This window comes from Miscanthus floridulus, chromosome 4 (assembly GCF_019320115.1).
Source record: "Miscanthus floridulus cultivar M001 chromosome 4, ASM1932011v1, whole genome shotgun sequence".
Lineage (NCBI taxonomy): Eukaryota > Viridiplantae > Streptophyta > Magnoliopsida > Poales > Poaceae > Miscanthus > Miscanthus floridulus.
The window spans coordinates 23,501,864-23,511,667 of record NC_089583.1 but is presented as its reverse complement, the minus strand read 5'-3'; positions in this window follow the sequence as shown (position 1 = coordinate 23,511,667).

The following is a 9,804-nucleotide window of genomic DNA, read 5'->3' as shown; positions in this document are numbered from 1 at the left end:
ATCATCACACAATAATAAATTCTACATCACCATCCACTAAGTGCAGTTACTATTTTCAATCTATCAAATATAAACCTACAAGAAATCCATGCTATACTATTTGTTTATTTGGCCACCATATCCTCTTATAATTTGATCATTGATATTCTATGAGCATTTTGTTTGGTTCTTCCATGAGCTTGTCCAGTTTTTTTACAACATATATATCTCATTCATGAAATAATGTGATAGAAAATGCATCGAGGGAGATGGTTATGAGACCCATGTGAGTTTAACAGTAGTAGTAACCTAACCTTTTTGATTGGAGATCCCACGACTAAGGACTTGGGAAGAACAAGCTACTGGTAAATTGAGGAGAGTAATCTATAACTCTCTCTAAGTGAAGATGAAATACTCTCAAAGCTATGAAGCATTGTAAGGCAGGTTGTGAATGCCTCAGTGTGTTCTATTGGCTTTAACAAGCGAAAGTGTTATTGTACACAACATTCTTGAAAGAACATACCTAACGAGCCCGACTATAAAACATCGCAGTCTACGAGACTTGGTGATCTCTACTCTCTAGTAAGCTCATGTAGAGACTAGGGAGTATGACATATATGATCGACCCGTGAGGAAGGCTACTGGCAGCCATGTACTAGTTTGACTTTGAGTGAAACTCGTTCGTACAAAACTTGCAATTCAAAGCATAGTCCATTGTTCAAGTTGTGGATGGGTGTAGCTTGAAGCTCTAGGTGGAAGTTCAAATTAACAGTCTGTGCTGAGACACTAGTATATCAAACAGTGGCTGAATAGGCAAATCTCTAAATGGGCATTTTAGATCTGGTGGGGATTGTTAGAATATATGGGCTTGGCCCAAATAAGAAATTATAAATTTCTAGAGAAATCCAAAAGGCCCATTCATATGTGCAAGAGTGGGAGTGAAAATTCTTTAGTCCAATGTACCTTTGTTTGTGGAAGTGAAGGTAGCCATGCTTAAATATGGAAGCCCTCTCCACTTCCTCAAGTCTAGTGTGAGGAGGACAAAGGAAGTCCACATGTGCTTGCTCTCTCACCTTGCCTCGCCGGGGCGGGGCGAAGGGCGCGGGCGCGACACCTACGTGAATGGTTCGCTGAAATCTGGCTCCTCGCCTTGCGGGGGCCTAGTCTTTTTTTTGTAGTTTGTAACACCCTAAAATTTACTCCTTTTTAAAAAAGATGAAAAATGATTTGAATTTGCATTTTGTGCCATGAAATATAGGAAAATAAAAATTTTCATTAAATTAAAAGTTATCATAAGGTAGCAACATGTTTGTACATACATGCTGCTGCATTGGAGTTTTTGTGCTGAGTGGTTTGATTCAAAATTCAAAAGGAATTAAAAAATTCATTTAAAAAATGCTTTGGAATAAAAGAAAAGGAAAAAACTCTCCCTCTCTCTTTTGGCCCGTGGCCGCAGGCAGCCCAGTAGGCTGGCCCATCTGCTCTCTTTCCCCGCCAGCCTTTTTCCCCTCCCCCTCACCTCCGCTCTCGGCCCGCTCCCATCTTCCCTGTGGCCTGCTCCATCTTTCTAGTCCACGCAGCCCAGCTTCACCGCCTGGCCTAGCAGCGCCTGCACAGCCACGTCGCCCGCGCCGCTTCCCCTCTCTTCTGCGCCTCTCTTGTCGCTAACTTGTGGGACCTGCCTGCCAGCGTTCTCCCCATCTTCTACCTTGCACCGTGTCCGCGCCGGACTCCGCCGTTGCGAGAGTCCGCTGCCGCCATGACACCGCCCGTTGGCATACGCCCCAAACCTCCCCGCCTCTTAAACAGCAGCGCCACACCGTGCCGCCTCCCTACCAAGCTCTAGAGCATTCCGCATCCACCGAGTTGCCGCGCCGCCGTCCGTCATCCACCCTATCGAGCCGCGCGACGCCTCCCTTCGCTCTGCGCCACTATAAGTTGCCTAGTTGGGTTCGCCATCGTCTCCTCTTGCTCCCCATGCTTTTTCCATGACCAATGAAGGTCCGAGTAGTCGATTCGATGAGTTCTGGCGAAGTGGTCACCGCTAGCCATGGCACCACCGCCTCCTATCTCTGTTTCGGCCAGCTGACCCCTTACTCACTCCCTCCTATCTAATCTCCATCGTTCATCTCAGATCTAGCGGCCGAGATCGGCCGATAGCCCTTCGTCATGGTGTTTTTGCATAAGAGCCCCTGTAGTTTCATGAAATAGAACCCGCAGTCCAAGGCGTACTTCCAGAATATGTTTTCTTTTTCTAGAAAGCGTAGATTCCCTCTGTTAGATTCAAAATACAGTTTCATCTATTTACAATTTTGCCACTATTTTCTTTAGGCCGTAACTTCTTTGTTTTAACTCTGATTTGATCTGTTCAAGTTGCGTTAGATTCGTAATTGCGTAATCTACATGTTCATCCTACAGTTAAATATATTTTCAACTTTTGAAATTCGAGGTTAGATTGAATCTATTATTTTATTAAAGGAAATCTTGTTTAATTCATAACTTCTTTGTTATAGCTCCGATTAGAGTGCTTTTCGCGCCTGTGTGATCGTAGTAACATGTAAAAAATGTTTAAAACCTTTTTACTTGTTGTTTATTATGTTTAGTGTACTATTCTAATTTAGTTCTATTGTTTCCTTCGTGTATGATTGCATGGATGGTTGTGTGGTGCTTTATGATCTTGTTCAGTCGGTGAACTTTATGTCTTGATCAAGAAGAAGTTCCTTTGAAGCTTTGGACTAGAAGAAGGATAAGAGTTTAAGACAAGTATAGCATGGGATTATCCTTGTTACCTATTCACCATTAATCACTTATCATACTGCATGTGTCTAACTTGATTACCACTAAGGATTCCCTAGTACTTTGTTGCCTTGTACCTTGATACCTATGGGGTATTGCATTGGGTAGTATGATGCTAGTGCTCAATTAAAGACCATGATCTTGTAACTTGACTAATGATATATGCAATAAACACTAAAAGATGTTTTTAGCAACATGGAACAAGGGGGCTAGAGCATTGGGCTATTTTATGGTGCTCTAGATTCCTCTCTCTAAGGACTCATCTGTAAGTGATCATCCGGGACTTACAGTACAACTATGGGAGCCACATGGCTCTGGCTTTAGTTAAGTAGGAGGACCTTTTCTAGCTTGTTAGTGGTTACCTTCATGGCGCAAAAGGGGCTTGCCGAGTCAGGTATAGGACAGCCTCTACTCTTATGTGTATAGCCGTGAATGAATTGTGCCATTCGAAAGGGGGGGGGTTTCCTATATCTACTTGCCAATTGGAAATCTAGTGGCCCTAACTTGTTAGATGAACCTTTGAAAGGCTACATAATGAACCCTGCCGACCTTCCTTAGTAGTGGGTCAAGAGGCTGATCACCTCGGGCAAAAGGGTAAATCATGACTCACAGTGAAAGTGTACAACCTCTATAGAGTATAAACTGTTATAACAGCCGTGCTCACGGGCATGACCGGCTTTGGAACCCTTATGGAATAGATGATGAACACTGGTGATACTGATGATAAAGATGCTCATTAATGGTTAATTGTTTATGCTATTCATTATTCATGTTTACCTGATCATGTGTTTACATGGGCTTGTGAATAAACTTGTTGCCACTCAATTGCTAAAAGATGACTCACTAAAAGCTAATTATAGTTAAACCAGTGTCAACCTTTTGAACCTTATGAACCCCATGTTATATTTGTTGAGTACGACATGTACTTACGCTTACTTTACTTTTCAAATATTTGGATAAAAATACCGGATGAGTACCAGATTGCTAGAGTTTAGAGGAATTAGGCTTGTGATCAACCAATCAGTTGTCCCTGTGGATTAGAGTCTTCACCCGAAGATCAGAGTTGTCTTTCCGCGATTTAAGGTTGTATCCTTTATACTAAGTATGTTATATATTGAGCATTGTCTTTCGATATTACCCTTATTTGTAGCTATATGTGAGATTTGACTTTCTGGCTCACATATGGTGCGTATTTGGTTTTGTTCTTAAAATCGGGTGCTACAAAGTGGTATCAGAGCAATGCTGACTATAGGACATAAACCTAGTAGAAACTAGTCGTTCTAAGGTTTAGAGGTTGCTACAAAAACCCTTGCTCTATGAACGTTAATATTTTCTTCTCTACCATATCTCTACCCTTACTATTCATCTCTACCTTGATGCTTATTTTGAAGTCTTTGTTCTTATCTTCACTCTTTGATTTGATACGCTTTTAGAACTATTCCTCACCACCTTCTTGTGTAATCTAAAGATGAGTCTTAGGATTGCTACCCCTAGTATAATGAGGGCGACACTATCACAAGTTAAGTCAATGATTGAGTTGTGCACCTTTATTGCTTTGTTGAATTGCCATTATGCTTATGCTTGTTTTGAATCTTTGTAATGATTGCAATAATCTTGTTGGGCATTTCCATAATTTCATTTAGTTTATAGGCCTCAGGTATAAGGATTAATAAAATAAATAGTCAGGTTTTGGTTATTTCCTGTTTTCTCTATCCTGCCTTTCGAAGCAACCTGTCTTTATCGGCTTATATCTCTGTTTTTGGACTAGCAAAAATCATAGAAAAATTATGTACAATAGTAGACTTCAACATTTTTCTCTGACTGCAAGAATCATTCTGATAGCTATTATGGATTGGGAGTTATGAAAATCACAAGGCGATACATCGATGTTGTCTGAAGCCTAGAACAGTTTCTGTTGTGCACTGTGTTCGACCACTTTAACTACATAATCTGGCAAAGTGTTCTACATAAAAGTTGTAGGGAATTTTATAAGTTTTCTAATGGTATAAGCTATAACTTCATTAGATTAACATAATGAGAGTTACAACTGTTTTACTGCACTGCTATTTTTCTGCTTGCGAGGAATTTCAGATTTCTTGTCCCTGCCCATACACGAGAGAATCATTGGGACGTCTGAATGTCTTGATACTAGTTAGCTCATTGGGAAGAAGGTGCAAGCTGTCCTTTTTGTGTCCCCTAGTTGATCTTTTCTTAAGGGGGTAGCCAATTTGAAGAATTTACAAGATGAAGTTTCATACGTTCTAGTTGTTCATTTGGAAGTATCGGTTGCTACCAGGAGAAGTGCTTCGCATGATGACCAAAGGAATCCTTCCAATTCTAATCCACCGCCACCTAATCCCCCATCTATAGAGCAAGCTTTGATGACACAGACTCAGTTATTATAGACTATTGCTCAGAGTGTGTTGAACAACCCACATCAAGCACCACCTATTGACAAGCGAGGTGAATTTATGAAGGGACACCCACCGACATTCTCTCATACAAGTGAACCACTAGAAGCTGATGACTGGCATAGTGAAAGTGCAATCAAGCCCTAATTGTGAGTTTTGGTGATAATGACCATGCAATTAGAGAACTAATGAGATTTATCGAGATGACAAGTAGGGAATTCATGTTCGAGGATGCTACACAAAACGGAGGAGCCCCCAATTACAAATGTAGATGGCTTCAAACTCAAAGGAGGTTTAAATTATTTTATATTTTGAATTTGAGTATAGGAAAAACAGTACTATAAAGGGGGACACAATGATTAAGCTAATATGTGCTACCAAGTACTCAAACATACACATGCATCCACATATTCACAGCCAAGATAGTCTACACTTCACTCTTACCCTTGCTATCTTGCATGGTGCGGCACTACCGCACTTGAAGAGAGGCACTGCCGTAGTGTGGCACTACCGCACTTAAGCCACGACACTACCACGACTTAAGTGACTATTGGGGCTGAGGGGGTATTTATACCCATCCTCTTCCTCCCCAACGTCTGGCTTCTACCTCCTACTCATTCTAGCATGCCCAAATAGAAAAGGAGCCCTCTCTCTCCCTCCATTGTTGACCTTGAGTCCCCAAGCAAATACATTGATTTCCCTATCAATTCTTAAGAGAAAAGGGTCCAAAACTCGATTAGAGAGCAGCTCCATTGATTCCCCAACTCAAAAGAGCAATTAGTTCACGTTTTGGTCAGTGGTTTTGTTTGTTACTCTTGGAGCTTGGCTCCTAGCCAGCTAGATCGTCGCTCGTGGAGCTTGCCAACTTGTGTGGCAACCCCAAGAGGTTTGTAACCATCTCTTAAAGCTAGTATACTCACCCCTCATCTCAAGAGTTAAGTCTCTTGACTTGAGAATGAGGAAGGGTTGAAAAGCCCTAAGCCTTAGTGGCTAACCTCAATAATGTGGAGGTAGGCAAGGCTCGGTGGCGAGCCAAACCACGGGATAAATCATTGTGTCACTTGTGCTTGATTTACATTACTTGTATTTCATATTGTTGGTTGAGGTGATTTCTATGGTTTCTAGTCGATATACTTGTGTGTGGTGTTTCTACTCATTCTAGCTCTGGATCCATGACTATAATACCTTCAATAAGCTAAGAAATTTCTCCGATCTAAATTTCCATTCACTGATTTTGAACTATGACTCGAAGTTGTCTGCAGGTGAAGTAGTGACGCTATTCTGGTTCGGCAGTGCCACCCTCCAGAGCGGCAGTGCCGTAGGGTGAATTTGATAAAATTTTGAGTATTTGTTTTTATAGGCCAATTCACCCCCCTCTAGGCCAACTAGAGATCTTACAAGTAGTATCAAAGTAGGTTACCTCATATATGCTTCACCGCATGAGGTATGGAGGCCAAAGGAGGAACTAGTAGCATGAAGCGGGTGGATGTCGACATGGACAACAGCGAATTGAGCGCGTTGACAGCAAGCAACACCACACTACCACATCTTGAGGCTACCGATGTTGAAAGAGCTCTCAATGATAATGAGAAGAAGAAAGAAGGAGGCAAGAAAGCTAAAAAGAGAAGCAAGAGAGAAGAAGGAGGCGCAACGGTTAGAGGAGAAGAAGTAAAGGAAAGAAGAAAGAAGGCTTAAGAGAGAAGCAAGAAGAAAAAGAAGAGAAGCTAGGAAGAAGGAAGAAGAAGAGAAGGCAACAAGTGCATCATCAAGCATATCAAGTAGTTCCAAAGATGGAGATGATGATGAGTCACACCAAGTGTCGGAGGGGAACATGAAGGAGAAGAAAGGAAAGGGCAAGGCAAACAACAACAAATATGCCGCCGTATTCTTTAACTACTCTTCTATTCCTATGACTAACCATGATCGGAGGTCTTTCATCAATGTGTCCATGGGCAAGTTACCTTATTTCAATGGGACTAACTTTGCCAAGTGGAAGCACTTGATGAGAGCCTATCTTATAGGTCTTCACCCTGGCATTTAGGAGATTGTTTGCAATGGATTTGAGCCACCAGTTGATCCTAAGAACTCAACACTAGAAGAGATGAGAATTATTCGCCTCAATGGTCAAGCCACAAGTGTGTTGCTTAGTGCCTTGGATGGTGATGAGTACAACAGAGTGATTGGAGTTGATGTTGCCAAGCAAATATGGGACACTTTGCACCTAGCACATGAAGGGGTTGACAAAGTGAGAAAGGCAAGAATTGACTTGTTGATGTCAAAGCTCAACCGGTTTGTATCTTGGATGGAGAGGGGCCACAAGAGATGTTTGATAGGTTGATGACGATGGTGGGTAAGATTAGAGGCTATGGTTGTGATGAGCTAGATGATCATAAAGTTATCAAGATTATGTTGGAAGCTTATTCACCTAGAAATGAGACCATAGTCACTCTAATTAGAGACAAGAAGAAGTTTGAGCACTTCACATCAAATGATGTACTTGGGTGGATCTTGACCTTTGAAATGCAAAGAGAAGAAGCAAATGAGAGGAAGAAGCTTGGAGAATTGCAAGCAAAGTTAGAGGGCACCAAGATCAAAGATGTAGCTCTCAAGGCCAACAAATCAAGCAAGCAAGGCTCTACAAGCATGTCCAAGATCAACCAACAAGGTTCAACTAGCAAGCCTAAAGCAAGCAAGCAAATTCAAGAAAGAGTAGAGACCACATCATCTTCAAGTGAAAAGTGAAATTGATGATGATGAATATGAGAAAGTTGATGATGTTGCTCTCTTTACGAAGAGGTATAACAAGGGGCTAAAGAAGCAAAGCTACAAGGCAGTGAAGAGAAGCTTTCCAAACAAGAAAAAGAGGACATGCTACAATTGTGGATGCACTGATCACTTCATTGCCAAGTGTCCATATGAGATCAAGGACAACAAATACCAGAAGGACAAGAAAGAGGAGAAGGCCAACCGTAAAAAGAGCAAGAAGTACATGTGAGAGGCTCATATTGGGCATGAATGGGACTCAACTAAAGAGAGCACAAGCGAAGAGGATGAGAAGGTTGCAACTATTGCTATTCACAAGTCATCCCCTACACCAAGGCTCTTCAACGACATGTCCGATGATGACTACTACTCCCATCACATTTGTCTCATGGCAAAGGGTGAGAAGGTAAAATCTAAATCGAAGGCCAAATCTCCTCCACCTGCTAGAGATATCTTTACTAGTGATATTAGTGATAGCTCTAGTGATGATGAATCTAGTAATGAAGAAATAAACATGATAACTAAAAATTTGGATGGAAAGACTAAATTATTCATCACTAAGCTAATGGAGGATTTGGAGAGTGTCCAAGCCGAGCTAGAATTTAGAGAAGAGACTCTTATCCAATAAGAGGATCTCTACATTGCTAGCAAAGAAGCTCTTCATTAGCGAGAAGTGAGGTGTAATCCTTGTGCAAGGCTTTGACCAAAGAGCAAGAGGACCATGCTATTACAAAGAAAGCAAATAAAGCTCTCAAGAAAAAGTATTGTGACTTGGAAGAAAAGCACAAAGAATTTGAGATGCAATATAGCATTCTTTGGGATAGCAACTCACATCTCCCTAAGGCAAAGGAAACCTCTACTCCCTCTACTAGTCAAGGTTGTGGAAAATGTTTTAATCTTGATTTGAATGCCTATTCCACTAACCTTGGAAACATGGAGGCTATGAGAAAGAAAATTGCTAGGCTCAATGAAGTCATTGGAAAAGGGTAGATAGGTAAGACCTAATCCAATGACAAGAAGAATGATGAATTAAACAGGCCATAATTCAAGCAAGGAAGGCATCCTTTAATCAAGCATGGGCTTGGACACACAAAAGGAGCCATGACAAATAGAAGAAGGATAGTGAATGGCTATGAGTGTGTGCAGTTTGAAAGGAAGGGCAAAATTGGTACAGATCAACCTACACAGATCATGGTAGTGCTGCATCCCCGAGCAGCAGTGTTGCACAACGGTAATGCCGTGGTGAAGGGCGATAGTGCCACACCCCGCAAAAATGGTAAGGCTATCAATTCTGCTCCTGGTCAAACTAAGTCCAAGAAGAAGGTGTACTAGGAGAAATAGGTTTTCTAGGAGCCTAAGGAATCAGTGTGGGCCACCAAAAATAAGTATGCATATCAACCGAAGACCTAAGCACCTCGACAAAGCTTAACATCATGCTTTGTTTTGAGGAACAACAATAGGGGGAAAGTGGTTGCAAAATATGTTGGAAAAGAAACCAACATATATAGGAATACTTCCATTTGGGTTCCTAAGATTCTTGTGACTAACATGCAAGGCCCCAAGTCAAATTGGGGACCTAAATCTTGCAACTAAACTTGTTTTGTAGGTATACTCCTTCGGTGGATCAAGTTGGGTGCTTGATAGTGGATGTACAAATCATATGACCGGAGAAAGGAGTATGTTCTCATCATATTCCCTGCTGACGCACTCAAATGAAAATATTATCTTTGGAGACAATTCAAAGGGGATGTGATTAGTCTCAGTAAAGTTGCTATAACCCTTGAGCATTTAATTACAAATGTATTACATGTTGATTTGTTAAGTCACAACTTGTTGTCCGTTTCTCAATTGTGTG